This window comes from Eublepharis macularius, chromosome 2 (genome assembly GCF_028583425.1).
Source record: "Eublepharis macularius isolate TG4126 chromosome 2, MPM_Emac_v1.0, whole genome shotgun sequence".
In the NCBI taxonomy this organism is placed as follows: domain Eukaryota; kingdom Metazoa; phylum Chordata; class Lepidosauria; order Squamata; family Eublepharidae; genus Eublepharis; species Eublepharis macularius.
The window spans coordinates 78,969,789-78,988,494 of NC_072791.1; the positions used below are offsets into that span (position 1 = coordinate 78,969,789).

General features: G+C 44.7%; 1 protein-coding gene across 1 annotated transcript in view; it reads left to right on the forward strand.

The window, feature by feature from the left end:
- The first annotated feature begins 14,081 nt into the window (after nucleotides 1-14,081).
- CKAP5 (cytoskeleton associated protein 5) overlaps nucleotides 14,082-18,706 on the forward strand; it is a 124,713-nt gene continuing 120,088 nt past the window's right edge. Inside the window, exon 1 of the mRNA XM_054971137.1 lies at nucleotides 14,082-14,133. The gene's annotated coding sequence lies outside the window, so the exon portion shown is untranslated. The remainder of the gene's footprint in view (nucleotides 14,134-18,706) is intronic.

Sequence of the window (18,706 nt, forward strand, 5' to 3'; positions counted from 1 at the left end):
GTATTTGTTGAGGGACGGTCAGTCAGAAGAGAGAATTCTGTCCCTGGGAGGACTTTGGAAATGAAGGTTGAGGTTGTCTAGGTTTCATCTTGCTAGGTCATTCCCCCCCCCACACACACACACATGAGTGTTGGAGTAGATTCGTTGGGTTTGGAGCACCTTGTTGGTAAGGTTGACAGCTTTGGTAAGTGTACTTGGATGGTTGGTATGTTGTTGTTGTTACTGATGGAGAGCAATGACACCCAAAGAGCAGGCGGTCTGATGGTTCTTCTTCATCTGGAGAAAGGAATAATCCATTTTCTCAGAGAATAGGGAAGTGCCCTCGAAAGACAAATCTATCTTCTTGCACTTATCCTGAGATAGGGCGGTGGAGTGTAACCAAGAGTGGCAACATAGGACTATGGAAGAATGCATAGATCTAGCGGAGCTGTAGGTGGCATGTTTGCCCACTGACATCTGTTTCTTGGCAGGTCTAGTGGCCTCATCCTAAAGTTCCCTGACCAGTGCCTTCCTCTCTTCAGGTAGGTCCTGGATGTAGTCAGAAAGACATTCCCAGAGGAATAGGTTGTAGAATCCGATTATGGCTTAATAGTTGGCTATTCGAAAGCTCAGGGTCGTGGAAGAGTAAAGCTTTCATCCTAGTGCATCAAGTTTGCGTCCCTCCTTATCTACAGGAGAGAAATGGGATCCGAAGTGGTACTTGGACTGTATCTCTTCTGCCACTAGTGATGAAGGGCGTGGGTGGTTAAATAGGAATTTAAACAACAGTCATGTTGTTTCAATTTGTAATAGTTCTCAATTTTTCAAGAAGTAGTAGGCACCAATGCCGGTTTCTCCCAAATTCCATGGGCAATGTTCAAGAGGTCCTCTACAAAAGGGAAGGCCACAGAAGCAGGTGAGTCTGAGTAAAGGGCCTGGAGAACTTTGCTGTTAGACTTAGGTGTCACAGCAGAGACATCCAGCTCCAGGGCTCTTGCCATTCTCAGCATCTGCTCCAAGAAAAGATGGAAATCTTCACTAGAAGAAGATAAAGCTGTCTCTCTGACCACCTCTTTGGGGGAGGGGTCTGAAGCTAGCTCAAAAGTAATGTCTGAGTGATAAGTGGCCTCTTCCGCTTCCTCTTAATCTGAAGGCGTCGGGGATTGCTCACTAAAGTGGTGGGATGGGGCAGAAGTTTTGATTGGAACCAATGACATTGGAACCAAAACATTTGAAGAAGATACAAGGAGAGGTGCAGCCTGTAACCACAAGAGGAATTCCTGCCATTTTGCTATCTGCAGTGGGTAGGACAAGCCCAGCAACTATGGCATAGGCAGAGGTGATATGCTTGCTGGAGCCAATGGTAGGTTCCATGTCTGAGCTAAGGCCTGATCAGGCTGTTTTTGAGCCATCTCAGATTGGCCAGAAGCACCTGTCATTGGACCTGGGACTGTCAGAGCCAAGAGGGTTGATAGAATGTTGATAGAATCAAGAGGTTCGGGTTAATTGTAAATAGAGAATGCAATTCCTCTGTAGGGCTCATCTCTTCTTCTGCCAGGTATAAGGTGGAAATTGGCAGAGGTGAGGGAGTGGACCAGGCCACAATAATTTCCTCCTCCATAATCAATGAAGGGGTCGAGCCCGAGGAATGGTGATGACGGTGTTGAGAAGGAGTAGAGGCTGTCCTCTTGGGATGTTTGGTCTTGGATTCTGACTCCTAAGAAGCTGTTTATAATTATTATGAAGTTTTTTTTAAAAAGAATTTGGTAAACAACTATTTGAAGCCATCTTATACATTGTGAGAGTGTGCCTAGCTCCTTTTTCTTATTCTTGTGAGAGTGTGCCTAACTCCTTATTCTTATTTAGGCATTCACCGCTGAACCAGGTATTGTAAGTTTGCCATCTTTCATTTAATATTCTTATATTCTTAACCAAGAAAAGTTTCAGGGGGAAGATGAAGGGGGGACGTTTAGAAGGGAAGCTGCTGGAGGTTTTGAAGGTGAGTTAAAGCACTCCACAGCATAGCGACATTGGTGCCAAGTTTGTAGCAATTCCACCGGAGCTCGTGGCTCCATGTGCAAAATTCTCCCTACTTTCTCCCAGTCCCGTAGGTTCAGGGAACCTCCTTCCGGATATGCCGGGCAATGGAGGTGAAGATGTTGAATGAGACTTGCTATCTGAGCTGAAGTGCTGGGCCTGCCAGACTTCTTGACTAAAAAACACAATTCTTTCACATGCCTTTGCTGAGGCAGCGTTAATGAACTTCCCATGCTTACCAGTAATAAGGGGCCATGTAGAATGACGGAGTGCACTTGATATGGGGCCTATTCCAGGCGCTGGTAGATGGGGGAGGGTCACTGGCTGCTCAGGCGCCAAATGTAGTAATGACACGAGACAAGGTCTGGATGCAAAGTCTGTCCCTCCAACATGGAGGCGAGAGTTTTATTCACTTGTATTCAGGAACTCCCAGATGCCCAAATATGGCTATTACAACAGTTACAAGTTACACATTCCATTCTCAGCCAACTAAGCAAAATATGCTGTGTTCAGACTTTTGTCTTATCTAGGAAGCATGACGGAAAGAAAGGTACATCATGAGCCTCTGAGCATAGGAGAATGTTACTTAGAGCGTATGGGAGTATCGTGCTCTGTGAATGGTGAGAGACTTAATGTTACACATTTAAACTACTCCCTGAGTCTTCCCGTGTGGCATGCCAACTGACCAGGAGATCAGGAATGTAGAAATGTAAAGAGCAATTAATGGAGGCTGTGTGGCATGCCTACTCCAGCCTACAATGCTTACCAGCTTTCACAAGCATTACTTGTAAAACAGTCCTCATAGACTTTATATAGAGCTCTATATCCAGATGTGGTAGACCTGTTGCCTCTTTTGTGACCTACAAGAGGAGAATTTCTTAAATCTATATTTTTCCTCTGTTGTGATTAATATGTCTTGTTCTTGGAATTAAGAAGGGGACAGAAATCACTGTTCGTTTACTTCTTCTATGAGACATGTCCATAATTATATAGCTTTTTAATTAAACAAAAATAGATCAGAGATGTTCAGTCCTTTGTAGTGTGTATATAAATCTTGAAATATCAACTCTGTGACTTGCAAAACTCAGGCTTGATTTTAAAATATTTTAAAATCAACTAGGACTTACCACCTCAGGAATGCAGACATAATTGTCCTTATGAATTACAAAAAATGGAAGTAATTTCCCCAACAAAGATAGTAAAACAACTCCAATATCCTAATACTTGGTCCCATTCTTGAATAGGGTAGGTAAAAATAGATGATGAAAAACTGATAAAAATAAATTGTAGCATTTTTAAAAAAATACAAACAAACATATTAAATGGTACGTGATAGCTTACTACATAATTATTTTCTGTAAAGCACACCAAGTTATCAAATGATGAATATTTATAACTTTGCTAACTGCACAGTATTACTTTCCATCTTATGGAGAAACACGATTATGCTCAGTAACAATCAAATCTTGCTTCTAAAAATTCTGGACACTTACAGCAAAATCCTAAGGCCTGTGAGGCTACGGTGCCAGGGGCAGGGTGTTGATTTTTCCCATACAATGGGCACCTATGGGTTACACCATTGATTTTCATGGCATAACTTTGCACCACTGCCGGGGGCATTCTCAGGCCCAAAACAGGGAGCCAACTAACTCACCGCCTGCCCCCTTGTCCGCTGGCGCAGGGAATTGCACTGCAGTTATGCTGGCACCCAGCCCCCATAGCATTAGGATGCTGTCTAATGCAGAGACATGTTACATCATAAACCCTCACAGTATGGTGACCTTTGGGCCGGCTGTAGCAACAGCAGCAGGGCAGAGTGACTGGCAATCCATATGCCACCAGCTACCCGATTGCCTGGACCCCGGGAGGCTATGAGCCCCCTAGGTGGAGCTGGAGGTTTGGAGCCGGTGTGCAGGAGGCACAGAGACATGGAGGAAACCAGCTGCATACCTCGCAGTTGATCATTTTACTAACAGCTGCCTGCTTGAATGCTGGAACAAACTACTTGATACTGGGCTTGTGGTGGTTGGGCAATAGATGCATAGCCCTCTGGTGCCTAATTACCTTTCTTCTTGAAATTGGATCATTTTCATGGACTCAGGGTACCCAAATAGCCATGAGGATGATTAGGGACTGTTGGAGGCTTGGAGGAAATTGGAGCTTGTGGATCAAGGAACACCCTGGATCCACGCACCTAGAAGAAAAAGAAAGACACATCAGAAGGTGTAGTTGGACTTATATATGAATTTGATCGTCGTTGCCAATATTTGCATGAATGTACATGGATATAATTTTTTTTTAATTTACAACTTTATTTGATTTTTTATAACTTGTACATAACATAACAATAAAACTAAAACAGAACACACCATTTCATAACTGACCAGTAACAACTAACAATAACTTAGATTTTGAGTAGACAGGTCACTAAACCATACAGATATGGTATGCTTTAGAAAAATATTTTTGTATTGGGATTTGGACATTGCATATAGTCTATATAAGATATTTAATGTTATTGTTACAGCACATTTATCGAGCACTTGTTCACTTTATTTCAGTACAAGTCTTTTGTACCATTGTGCATAATAATTTTTTTCCTTAATTGTGGGGTTCCACTTTGTTTGATTAGTCTCTGGAAACTGGGTGGCCTGCCCTGTTTGCTGGACCAGAACGAAACTGTTGATCTCCAATATAAATCTGGTTGGGTTGTGGCATGACCATCAGCTGCAGCTGAGAATCTCTAGGTTGCCATTGGAGATTTGCTATCAGAGTATGAACGAATTTGCTGAGATGGTATTCTCTGTTCCTGAAATAAATGTTTTATTGTTAACTGTAGATATGAAACGATTGTATAATGTGCCAATACTAACTGGAGAGACAAATTGATTATATGCTATGTTATGTCATAATTAACTGGGGCTGTATTGGGAATTATGCCTGGTAGCTGATAGGGGAGGGGAAAGTTTTGAGGGTAATTAGGACCAAATGTGGGTTCAGACTGTATACGATTGTTATACTGCCATGTATTAGTTGATGGGGTGGAAAGTGGGGAGGTCCATGAGTGTGACGGTGGAGACTGGAGTGAGACTGGGAATCCCAGTGCTCTGAGGTCGAGGGAGATATGGCAGTGGGGTGTGGGGTTGTAAAGGAAGGCCAAAGAGATGTGATGGGGCTTGGTGTCCTTCCAACTCCATCCCGAGGCATGCTGGTTGTGCGGCTAGGAGGATGAAATGCCTCCCTCCGCCACTGCTGTTGTGTAATGCCAGGTCCATAAATAATAAGACCAAAATGCTGCAAGATTATATTGCAGCAAAAAATGTGGACCTGGTACGTGTGACCGAGACCTGGGTGAGGGACAGCGAAACAGTCACCTTGAAAGAACTCCCCCCCCCCGCCCCGGGGTTTCTTGGTTCTTTACCAGGCCTGGATGGATGGCCGGGAGGTGGGGGGGGGGTGGCAATACTTATTCAAGAATCTTTCTCCTTTAGGCCATTCCCAGCACCAAAGATTACTGGCATTGATTGTGTTGGCCTGAGGTGGGATACTGAGGAGAGTTTGACTAGCTGTCTGGTGTACTGACCACCTAGCGTACCAGCAGCTACCCTGCCAAGCCTGTTGGAAGTGGTGGTGGGTTGGGCCTTGGAGCACTCCAGGTTATTGGTCCTGGGTGACTTCAATGTCCACGTCGATGATGCCACCTCTGCACAGGCTTCGGACCTGGTGTCATCCAAGGCAGCACTGGGACTCTCCCAAGTTGTTTCAGTTTGCACGCATCAAGCAGGCCACACGCTAGATCTGATCTTTGGGATGGAGACACAAGTGGACTTTGATGCCATTGAAGCGGTGCCATGGTTGGACCACTTTGTCCTGAAGGCTCGTTTGGGAGCACCAGCCCCCTCCTGCATAGGCAGAAAGCTAATTTATACTTGCCCATGGAGACTAATGGATCCAATTGGTTTCCAGAATGCTCTGCGGGATCCAATGCCTCCTAGCGGTTTGTTGGATTAAGCTGGTGGAGGACTGGTATGGCCGTCTCTCAGAAGCCATTGACAAAATCACTCCCCGTAGTTCTCTCTGTCCCCGTTCCAGACTGGCCGTTTGGTATACAGAGGAGCTACAACAGATGAAGCGGGAACTGAGACTATTTGAGCGAGTGTGGCGGCGGAACTAGGATGGAGAGGCAAGATCATCTTATAGAGCGTTTATGAAGGCCTATGAGGTGGCAGAAGGTGACAAAGAAGGATTACTATGCTGCCTCCATTGCATCTGCAAGCTCACACCCAGCGAAATTGTTCCAGGTAGTTCGGTTCTTGGTCTTCCTCTCACAGGAAGACTGCCAAATTAAAAATTAAAAATGTAGTTAAAATTTCAGCATGTACCACTGTGCGTGAAAATGTATATAAAATGTTGTATAGATGGTATTTAACACCGAAGAAGTTGGCCAATGGTAATAGCCAGAAGTCTGATAAATGTTGGAAATGTAAGCAGCATGAAGGTTCATTCTATCATATGTGGTGGACTTGTGATAAGGCTAAGCAGTTCTGGGGGGATATAGTAAAAGCTATGTCAGATATTTTACAAAGGAATATAAATAAAACCCCGGAATTGCTGTTGTTATGCATGAACCTAGAGGATTTTGATAAAATGGACAGAGCTATGGTGTTTTATATGATCACGGCGGCCAGAATGTGTTATGCACAGTTGTGGAAGACTCAGGAGATACCATCTATGGAAGATTGGATTTTGAAAGTTTTGAATATGGCAGAAATGGACAAATTAACAAGGAAATTGAAAGAACAAGGAGAATTGGATTATACATTAAGCTGGGAAAAATTCAAGAAATATGTGGAGAAAAAGTGGGACATGAAGGGGAAACTGTGGTCTTTGGAGAATTAAAGGGGAGATAGAAACTTAAGGTCAAAAAGGGGTATATTTTATTGTATTTTATTGGATTAGTATGGAGTTATAGTGTTATAGTAATAGGTATTTAAGGAATAGTATGTTACACATATATATGTATCTTTTTTTAGTTAGTATATTTAGTAGTACTTATTATATACTTATATAATTTTTATATTTTTAATTAAAATAAGTAATATAGTAAGTGTAGATAGTTAAGATGAGTAAAGAGATTTGATTAGTATGCATAATATAGATATACAGTATAGACTTTAAGAATCTATATGATATACTTTTTAGATTAAGTTGGGTATGGAAAACTGCTGGGAGTCACTAGAAAAGTGGGGGGAAAGGATGGGGAAATTGTTATGGGGTAGATAATGTTAATGATTTCTGTGTATGTTTGTGAACCCATCCAATAAATTTAAAAAAAAAAAACAAATTAAAAATTCGGCTATAAGCTGCGAGGCTTTTGGGAGCTTTTTTGCAGATAAAATCCTCTCTCTCCATCGCAACCTACCAGCCACAGTTGATACAGTAAGGGAACTGGAGACCCCTTGGCCATCTTCAGGTCCGACTTTAGATCACTTCAGTCTGGTCTCCCAGGAGGATGTTGACAGGATCCAGCAGCTAGTGAGACCTACTATGTGCTCCTTGAACCTCTGCTCTTCATGGCTGGTTAAGGCCAGCGCAGATGGGCTGAGGGCCCCATTGGAGGCAATTATTAATTTATCATTGAGCTCCAGGGGTTTTCCCAGGGCATTAAAGGAAGCCGTGGTGAAGCCTCTTTTGAAAAAAACAACTCTGGACTCCACCGATCTGTCCAGTTACCGCCTAATATCAAACCTCCCATTTCTGGGTAAGGTGATTGAACGGGCAGTGGTGGAGCAGCTGCAGGCTTTCCTGGAAGATGCATCAATCCTGGACCCATTCCAGTCCAACTTCTGTTTGGGTCACGGGACTGAGACGGTGCTGGTCGCCCTCACAGACGATCTCCGTAGGCAACTGGATCAGGGCAGGTTGGCACTGCTGGTGTTAGATCTCTCAGCAGCATTCAATATGGTCAACTATGAACTGTTGACCCACCGCCTTGCCAATGTGATGACTGCCTTGCAGTGGCTTGTCTCCATGGTCAGGGACAGAGGGTGGCATTTGGGGGGAGGTTATCAGCACGCCAATCACTGATGTGTGGTGTCCCTCAAGGGGCAATACTCTCCCCCCCTGCTATTCAATTTTTATATATGCCCCCTCACCCACCTGGTACAGAGTTTTGGACTGAGTTGTCAATGGAGACCCAGGTCATGGCAGTTGCCTAGTCTACCTTTTTCCATCTTTGGCAGGCCAGGCAGCTTGCTCCCTATCTCTCAACTCATGACCTAACCACAGTGATCCATGTAACAGTTATCTCCAGATTGGACTACTGTAACTCGCTCTATGCAGGGCTTCCCTTGGGTCTGACCCGGAAATTGCAGCGGGTCCAGAACGCTGCTGCATGTGTCCTGACGAGTGCCCCATACAGGGCATATGTGACTCCAATTCTGCAGAAGCTTAACTGGCTTCCCATGGGGTTCTGGTTTTAGCCTATGAAGTCCTAAACTGACTAGGACCAGCGTACCTGAGGGACTGTCTCTCCCCATATGTACCCTGGAGAGCCCTTAGATCAGCAGGAAAACACCTACTGGTAGTCCCTGGCCCCAGGGAGACTCGACTGGCCTTGACCAGGGCCAGGGCATTTTTGTTCCTGGCCCCAACCTGGTGGAACTCTCTGTCAGAAGACACTTGGGCTCACCAAGACCTTGTGTCCTTTTGGCGGGCCTGCAAGACAGAGATGTTCCAACCGGCATTTGGTTGAGGCCAGCATTTAGAGCCACTAAATCAGCCTCTCTGCCGGTCTCCTAGGAGCAAGGGGGCAATATGACCATCTGCCCCCCACATATGAGTAGTGACCAACTGAGCATCAACTCATGTCTCCACCCCCTCTCTTCTCCTTATATGGGTTGCAAGGAAGGGTGAAGGGAATCTCATCCCAGAACACCAGGAATTTATGTTGTGGAGCTATGTTTTATGCTGCTGATCTTAGATCTTGTGATTCTATGATTTTACTGTTTTATTTATTGTATTTATTTATATGCTGCAATCTGCCATAACAGCAGCAGCAGCAGCAGCGGGGTGCTGCAGGGGATGAGCACAGCTGTTTCAAGTGATCTTATGTGAATGTGCACAGAGTTAGCTAAATTGAAACCTGTATCTTGTTTCTAAGCAGGTCTTACTGCATTTTAAAAGATACTGAGCTGAATGGCCAAAGAACTAAGATTATGCTCTAGGGCTCACTTCACAGTGCAGTCCTAAAGAGTTAAACCTGTTGAAATCCATGGGCTTACAAGGATGTAAAGTCTTTTAGGATTGCACTGTAAATGTCCTTTTTAGTTGCACACCAATGTGTTGGATGCTCCCCGGCTGGAGTGGAGTATGTGATTTTCACTGATTCCTTCTTGTTTTGGAACACCCCCACTGATGGGGGCTGACCATTGGGGAAGCATTACAGTGGTGTAGAATGCAGTTGAAAGTGGGAAAGGCCTTCTCCGCAAGTAAAAGATCCAACCCAATGCATATAAATTGTTAGAACAGTATGTGCACTTGTTCAGGAAATACATTCATTTCAAAATGAGAAGTTTTATTTAAATTACTTTGCTTTAAATCAACCCACCCTGTTCCCTATTGTCTAGAAAAGTGTTACTTTTACAACTTGCATTGATTACAGTACACCTTTCTTCCACTTTAAATGTTGTCTCATTAGAAGCAATTCACACTCAACTTTACAAGCATCCTTTTGTCTGACTGATTCCATAGCATGAACAGTAGAGTGCTTCTAATTTCCAAAAACAGAATTCAGCTGTGGGGCTGGCAGTGGTCCATTCTGGGTAGTTTCAATGGGCCCATTATTCTTGTCTTTTGCTATATCATCCACAACTGAGATGGAGAAAGTGGTTTTATTTATTGTACCTTAGCAACTGTCCATAGTTGACAAGGCTGTACCTACCACCTATCAGGAGGCACCCTCTGTTGATAGTTTCCATGCTGCTTTCAGTTGGAGTAATTTGAGGATTACAGAGATTTTTCACCTTCAGGCTTGGTCATAATGTTAGGTTTGTAAAAGACTGCTGGAGCTGGAAGTAGAACTACCATTTGTGCCACATTGCCCCGTCCTGAAAAATGCTAAAATAAATAATTCATCAGTACCGAATGTCAGTTTACCATAAGGCCAGAAATAAATTTTAAGATCATAAGGAAGGGAAGTAAAAAATTCTCCTTGTGCAATCTGTGTGTATGGACACGATACATAATTTGATGGCGAAGATCCCATCAAATCACCATGGTGCTGCAAAGTGGTTGATCCCTAATTTTGTGGTGGTCTATAGCCTTGGATATGTTGAGTGATATGATGATGAGCCTATGTAAAAATCCTGAGGATCCATGCTTTGGAACCACATCTTTATACCATGGAGTGGTGGATATGTCATTTTTGTGGTGTAATCTGTGAACATGGAATGTGATATAATGGTGAGTTTGGGCAACCCCAAGTTAAAAATAGATTCATGCCTTGGATTCATGTTTTTACACTATGGCACTGCTACAAGGAGATGAATATCTGATTTTTGTGGGGAAATCCTGAGGATCCACACCTTATATGTTTCTACCCCATGAAGATGCTATAGAGTGGCAGATCCATGATTTTTATTGCACTTCCTATTAAGCAGAATGAGGTAAAGTATTGTGGTGGTTTGGTTTCAGTAAAAAAAATCATACGAATTCATGAAGATCCACGCCACAGTTCTGTTTTTGCACTATTGTGGTGCCATAAAGTGTTGGATTCCAACCCCCCCCCTTTTTGTTTGTTAGTTTACTATTCAGTCTATGGCCCTGGCTGTGATATAATGTTGGATTTGTGGTGTTGTTTTAAAAAACAACCTAGAGGACCCCTGAGAATATGTTTAGATCCATCTCTTACTTTCCTCCCGTGTGAGTGTATTTGCTTTAGGACTTCTGGGTCTTTTAACAGAGACAGGACAAGCAGAAATCCACAATTTCTTACGATTGCATCTCCATGTAAAAACACACTCTACCTGTTGAATATGTGGCAACTGCGCCCAGCACCCTCTCTTTTGCGGCGCTGGGGGCAGACTACCACGCCCCCCGTCGATCTGGCCCTTGGGTCTCTCTGCCCGAGTATGCAAGTAGATGGCTATCGGCGGGAAATCTTCCGGGAAAGATTAACGGGCACGCCAGCTAAAGCACCGGCTTGAAGCGGCCGCCGTCGCTCAGTGATCAAGTACAGGAGAGACAATTGCTGGAGGCCGGGCTGTCAGTGGGGGCTGCTTCGGAATACAGCCATGCTTCGCAGCTGGCGGATTTAAACTGCCCAATGAGGTACAAGATTCGGCATGGAGACGGGCTGAGCGAGGACCAATGAGGATTAAGGATATTGAGAGGTGCGGCCTGCGTTGGTGATTTCAAACCTTGTTGAGGAGCGGCCGGAGGTTTACCGCTTGGCCAGACTTGGCCTAGGTGAGTACCGGTCCGGGAGTGCCTGGCTGGCGCGTCAAGGAGCTGGGCGAGGGTCTGGGCGAGGCTTGCGGGGGGGGGGGGCGGGGTTGAGCCTGAGGAGGGACCGCTGCCTTCAGTCGGCCGAGCTTCGCCTCTCTCGTTCCTTCATCCCTGTTTCTCGGGCTCTGTTGTTTGTGATCCGCTGTCTTCTGTTGAAACACAAGCCTGGTTGCGTGCTGCGGATCCAGTGGAGCCTCGTGGGGCGGGCGGCTGTTGGAATGATGAGTTTGGTGCGGCACTAGAGATGGGAGGATTCTCATCTCTGGTGGGCGGCGGGGGTCCCTTTGTTATTAGCCCTCCCCGGTGGAAGCTGTTAGGGATCTGCTGAGGGTCATAAACAATCTGTTGTTTGTACTTTCTACGTTTGGGTTTTTCCCCCTCTGTCAGGCAGGGAATACAAGACTCCTATATGTAGATAGCAGCTGTTTCAAGAAGGGGTAGAAAAGTCCAAGGTATCTGGTTGGCCAGGTGCTTAGCCATTTGATACTAGCACCCTGAAACTGAAAATATAAGTGAAATTTCTGTTGAAGTCAAGGATCACCTGTGAAAATGTTACACTTCTGTGATCTGAAACCTGCTTTCATTAGGGTGCTATGTTTTAATGAGAGGTGGAAAGGTCCTGGATGTCCAGGTGGCTTAGATACTTGAAAACAACAGAATTAGATTGCAGAGCATTGAACTGTGTGTCTAATTCCAGAACTTGAAAGTCCTGAACCCCTGGAATATAATGGGTTCATTATTTGACAACACTCTTGATCTTTATTGCTCTGTAGAATTCAATACACACATTTTTAATATTTTAACTAGATGTTACTATTGTATGCTTTTGTGCTGCATTCTTGCAGCTTGGTGAGATATCTGCTCGGTTCCTTGCCTATCATTTAGGAATAATTGACTAAGCTCATATTTAAGGTTGGACTTGGGTTATTTGCTCTAAGGCTCTGGATACAGATGCTATTAGGCACCTAGTGCTTGCAAGTAGACCAATTACTGTCTGAAATGTTTCATCTGAATCTTCAAAGACAGCTTAAAAATACAGAAAAGGTTTGAAACTGTATGATGCAAAACATCTTGGTGTCTCTGCCCTGAATTTCTTCCTTGCTTTCTTTTCTTGCATCACATTAAAATTAGGTTGCAGTATATATTGTTGTTTAGGCTTCTTCCTTTTAAACAAATATAGTGGCTTATTTTGTTTTCTCTTGACATGTCAAATTAATTCTGCTTCCTCGTCATTTTTTTCTTAAAAATACTTTTTTTGTACTTTTTTTTATGCTGGAATGCTTGTTGAGAGTTGCTTAATAACAATCATGAATTTGGAGGATACTTATTAATGCACGTGTCCACCTGCCCCCAAACACCCTGCAGTTATAGTAGGTTAATGTTTTTCATTATACCTTCATTTTCTCATCACAACAACCTGTTAGAAAGAACAACTGGCCCAAGGTTACCCAGTGAGCTACATGGTGTCTGCATTTTTCCTCTTGATTTCTATAGCAAAGAATTCTGTTGTTTCTACATGCTTAATGTTAAGGATGATGTTGAATTGACTCCTCCAGTCATGGAATAGATCAAGTACTGCACAGATGATGCAATATTTATCCCTGGTTCATTACAATTACTGAGATAGAATCAGTTTCACTTGGCTAGTGTAGCTCGGGTGCTTTTAAGTACAATAACAAACATTAACCTTAACTTTTCTCTGTGAGGGTAAAGAATTTTAACACGATACGAAAACCAGGCTTTATATATGTCTCTTCTTTGGACTGCATGTCCCAAAGCAGCGTTTATACACGTCTTCATCTGGCTGGAATGAAGGAATAAATCCGAGGCAAGGTGTTGCGTTTCCAGCGGCCTGGCAACTCATTGAGGGAAGCTATGCTTCTTTACTACGAGCTAAGGAGACTTCAGAGGCTATGCCGATGTGGACGCACGTTGCGCTGTCAGTTTTTCTACCTTGGCAGAATGGCTGGTGCTGGTGAATGCATAGCATAAACATGCGGAGCGCTTATGGAAAGCAGGCGTGGGCTTCCGGTTTTCTCTCCATATGTGGAACTCTTTTTAAGATGCAATTTTGTCCAAGCTGGCTTCGGGTGCTTTCTACTGACAACAGTGCGTTCGGGCCAAATGGGATAGTTTCGATAGTTGACTCACTCGCCAAGCCGGCTATGAGATGTGGAAAGCGGGCGGCCCGCGAGCATTGGTAGTTTGTGCAGGCTCCCTCTGCCCGCCCTTGCTGCCAGCCTTCTGTGCAGCGGAGAGTCTGGCCGGGGAACGCGAAGCGGCCAGAGGCGGTTAGTTGGCGGCGGGGCGTGCCGAGGGGCGTGCCGGCGGCCTCCCACCCGCGGTCAGGAATGGAAAGTCTTGCCATACGCGGCTGCGAGGGAGCGGCGTGCGCGCGTGCTCGGGGGTGGGCGGGATCCCTCTCTTTGTTTGTCACGTGGCCGCGGGCCGGCCCTTCTCTCAGGAGTGGTGGCGGTGGAGGTAGGTGTCTCCGGCTGCTGCGCGCTTCGCCCCGCCCTTGGAGGAGGTGCCTCCTTCCCTGCCGGTCCGAGATGCCACTCCCCGCCCGCCGTCGCTGAGTAAGGGAGAGTACGGCCTAGTCTGACCAGGGTAAGGCGTCGTTGTCCGGTGGCTGGGGTGGGCGGCAGCACTACTGCCGAGGCCTAAAGGCCAGAGAAGGGCCAGCCCGCTAGGTGGCCCGCTGCCATAAACTGTGCCGTAAAGCGGCCTTCTGCTTTGCTCGAACTGGTGCCATAGAGTCACCTAGAAGTCCCGGGCAGCGGCTCTTGGCTCAGCTGGAAATCCTCGGCGGAGGAGGATTTTGCTGTAGCTGACCGAGCCGACCTTTCCCGAGCTGCAGCGACTGGGGAAATGGCTCCTCCCTGAGAGTAGGGCGCGAAACAATGCGAAGTCCTGTCGCAGAGAAAGGGGTTGTTGTAACTGGCCCCCATCAGGCAGGGTATGAGGGCCACTTAGAGGCCGAGGCGTGCGATGAAATCTTGGGAAAGAACGCCTTTCCGAGACGACGCTGTGTTGGCCGTGGAAGTCTCGTGTAGGGGGTGGAAGTAAGGCGTCCTCGAGTCAAAAACCGTGAGCCAGAGTGATTCTAGACATTTAGCCTTCAGCAGCGGAAGGGAGGTTTTCTTTTGTGATGCTATACTTCGTGAGTGTGGGCGATGATACTAGTCTGAGTTCAGATTTTGCCTAGCTTCCATTAGGTTACTTGCTCATGAGTTTTCCTGTGATTTTTTTGTATTATTATTTAAAAGTATCGTCAGTATTGATTGAGATATTAGAGTTCTGTGGCACCTTAAAGACTAACAAGGCTTTAAGAGCATTTAGCTTTCGCTAGTCGAAGCTTTGTTGGTCTCTAAGATGCCTCTGGACTCAAGTCCATCTGTTCTACTGCAAACCGATACAGCTTCCTACCTAAGCAATGTTGATGGTGGTTTGCAGAGTTCTAGAAACTTAGAAGCATGACGTGTCCCCCTTCCAGAATATGTTTGCATTTCCCCATTCTCTTAAATATTCAAAAATTAAAATAAATGTAATAGAAGCAGTACTACATTAGAACAAAATTCAGGACTGAGCACTGTTTTGTACTTTTTAGAGGTTTAGTTGGGAACCTCATAGAGAAGAAGGTTCCGGTCACTGTATGGACATCATACTACTTCTAATGCATTAAGTATTAAGGCCTTGACTGTCAGACTAGATAGATTAGGCCTGAGCATCTGATTGGCACTGAATGCAAGTTTAATCAAGTTGAACAGCTTTTGTAAGGTTTTGATAAGAAGATATGATTAAAAAGTACTGGGGAGGACTAAATAATCAGGGAAGTCACCACGCTTTACTTGGTTGCTGTTGGTGGACCTGTCAGAATATGGTGATTTTAATTTGTACTCCTAATACATAATTAGTTTGCTTTGGAAATGTGAATGTTTCCCTTAATGATAGGTTCTTTCCTGGCATGGTAGCATTTCCTAAGGTAGCCTAAAAATTAAGCATTACTTTAAGTACGTTCTTGGTTAGTTCCTGCGATTTTGTTACATGTTTCTGAACAACTTCTAAACAGCCTTTGCAGCTGAATACTAAGCAGAATGCCCCAATTATTTATATTTTCTTAGGTAACCTTCTGTTTAGGCAATTTCTTGTTTCACAGTTTAAAACTGTAAATGTTATAAACTATTCCAAAACTAGACCTTGCAATTGTTTAACTCCTATTGATTTAAGCTAATTGACCTGTTGGACTGCTGTATTATGGCTGTTTTTTGCAAAAACACATACTGACCCTAAGCATTTTTCTTGGGATGAATCCACTGAGCTTACTACTAAGTATATGCATACAGGATAGTAGCTAGGCAATTTTGAGTAAATATGCTTAGGGTCACACCGCACAACTGTAAGCTAATAGCAATATAGTTGGAAACATCTTTTTGCTTGAGAAACTGCGCTGGGATACAGAAGCATCTCTTTCTATGTGGCTAAATTGTGCTCAAGCCTCCATCTGTGGCTTGTTGTAGGAGATTGATTTATACCATTGAGAAACAATGGGTGCGGGAAGTGTGTACAAACCCCAGGTTCAAATCCATGTTCACCCCGGAAACTTGCTGGGTGGGCCAGAATGAATAATTATTTTTCTTCCGAATGTGCTTTAGAATGATTATGAAAATGATATGAAAAATGAGTTTTCTTTTTCAAAAAAGCTGAGTTGATGGGATTCAACTTGACTGTTTCATCTTGTACTTAGCATTGTCAGCTCCATACAAATTGAGTGCTTGTAAATTGAATGTGCCTTTATGTATCTTTTGCTACCGTTGTTTCACCTTCTGTTCTCTCTATGTCTTTATCATTGGTTCAGTTCAGATGTCATAGAACCACAGCTCAGATCAGGAATCTGCAGCTGGTCAGTTGGGTCACTCCTGATCTGCCTCCTCCCCTTTCCATAATTTGTAATAATGTCTGAATTGAGCAACACTTTGGCTAGCACTAATCATGAGTTGCCTCCAGGGATTTTTTTCAGCCAGAACACAGTGGAACTGCGTTCTAGCATGTTTTAAAAATACCCACGTGACTGGTGGGTATTTGGCCATTTGGGGCCTGTTTAAGCCCAGAATTGCTGAAATGGGCCCAAAATGGCAAGGATTGGGCTGTTTCAGGGCAGGGGAGGGTTCCCCTGCCTGGCAGCAGCCCATTCCAAGCCGATTAGGGCCCAATCTGGCCAATTTCTGCTGTTTTGGGCCCATTTCGGCTCACTTCAGGCCCAAATCGGCCAGGGTGGGGGAGATCCCCTGCCCCAGCAGCGGCCTGTTTCAGGCTGATTTGGGCCTGATCTGGGCTGTTTCAGTCCCGTTTCGGCCATTTAGGGCCCATTTTGGCCCAATTTGGGCCTGAAACGGCCATGATTGGGCTGCCGCCGTGCGGGGGAAGGTTCCCCTGTGCGGCAGCAGTCCGTTCTAGCCCAATTCAGCCCAGTTTATTTTGGTTTTGCTTATGAAACTTTGTATTCTTGTGCTGTATAAATAACCAGTTTTCATAAAATGCCGGCTGTGGAAGATGCCATAATTTTTAAAAAATATATTTAAAAGTGGCTTTTGTGTGTTCTTTAATTACTGGTATCTAATAATAAAATGGGTGATTTATGCCAAACATGAAAAATAACAAAACCAGGCCACCCCACATACAAGGTTTCTAGAAGTTCCTACATACTTGAACACCCCCCAGATATGCAGAAAAATATGATTTATTGACTTGTGAAAAAGGAAAGAAAAATATCAAAAAAACAAACTGATGAGGTCTGAAAGTATTCCAGTTGGTATGAAAGGTTGAGTAGATTAAAGGGAGGAAAAAGTGGTGGTGGACACCTGCTCAAGACTCTGAAAGTATAGATAATCTTGAAGGGGGAAGATCTTGGGCATTGAAAAGCTTTCTAGATTGCTTTTCCAACCCGTTCCTCCAACCATGTTGTTGTTCATTTTTGGAGTGCTAAAGAATTTACAAAGTAAAATCTCTTCAACTTCTGTTTTATAACTGCATCAGTACTTCAAACTGAAGGTATCTATTATGTTGAATCTGAAGTTATAGGATTTAGTAGAGATTACTAGCTTTTCATCTTTGTGCTGAGAGAACTGCCTTGCTCCTGTCTTGAAACGTATATTAAAGAAGAGTGCCTGTTGAGGTAAATGGTGGAATGGGATGGGCATTTTCACTCCTGACCTGGCCTTCCCTTAAACATACCCTTGGATTCATCCTGTGTGTTTCTGCTCCAGTCTATCTGAGAGTCAGTAGCTAATTTATGAATTCTCTATTCTCCCTCTGAGGCGGAGGACATCTTGGGTGATTCCCACCATCCAATCAGGGGGGCAGGAACTAACTTTCTTCCTCTTTCTGTCTAGCCTGTGGGACCACCCTCTCTTCAGTTCTGTTCCTGCCTCCAGGACAGACTAGTCCTGCTGCCTTTTCTCTCTCTATCTCTTATTTATCTTTCTTCCTCAAATCATTCTTTACCTTACTCCTTACTTACTTCATTACCTTACTCTCCTCCTATTTCCTCTTCTTTTACTCCTCTTGCCAAAGAAAGAAAAGAAGAGGACGAGATGGTCTCTAGAGAGTCATCGGACTCTGAGGAAAAGCTTCATGGAAGAGAATATGGGCTGTTCCCATGGAGCCGTCCTACCAGCGGTGGGAACAGGCCTAGCCAGCACCAGCATGCCTCTTAGGCTGTATGGGTTCCCTGGCGAGGAGAATATGGGCTGTTCCCACGGAGCCGTCCTACCGGCAGCGGGAACAGGCCCAGCTGGCACCAGCATGCCTCTTAGGCTGTATGGGTTCCCCAGCGAGGAAATGGCCTTGGAAGAGACACAGGCCTCTAAAACAGCCCCTTCTTCCACAGAGGGAGCTTGTTAAAACAGCATGCTTCAGTCAGCCAGCTGAGAACAGCGCCACCTGGCGGAGCTCAATTTTGGTGGGAAACAACGCGATGAGTGATTTCCCGCCTATTCTCAAAGATGTGCTTGCCAATCTCCTGGCAAGAGACACGGTTGAAACATAATCCAGACACCCAGAGCTCCAGCCAACAAGCCCAGGAGGGCCACACAAGTGTTCCCCCAAGCATGTTACCTCCAGAATTCCTGTCAGCAATTAGACTGTGAAGGAGGAAATCCTGTCACTTTGCCAGTCAGAAGCA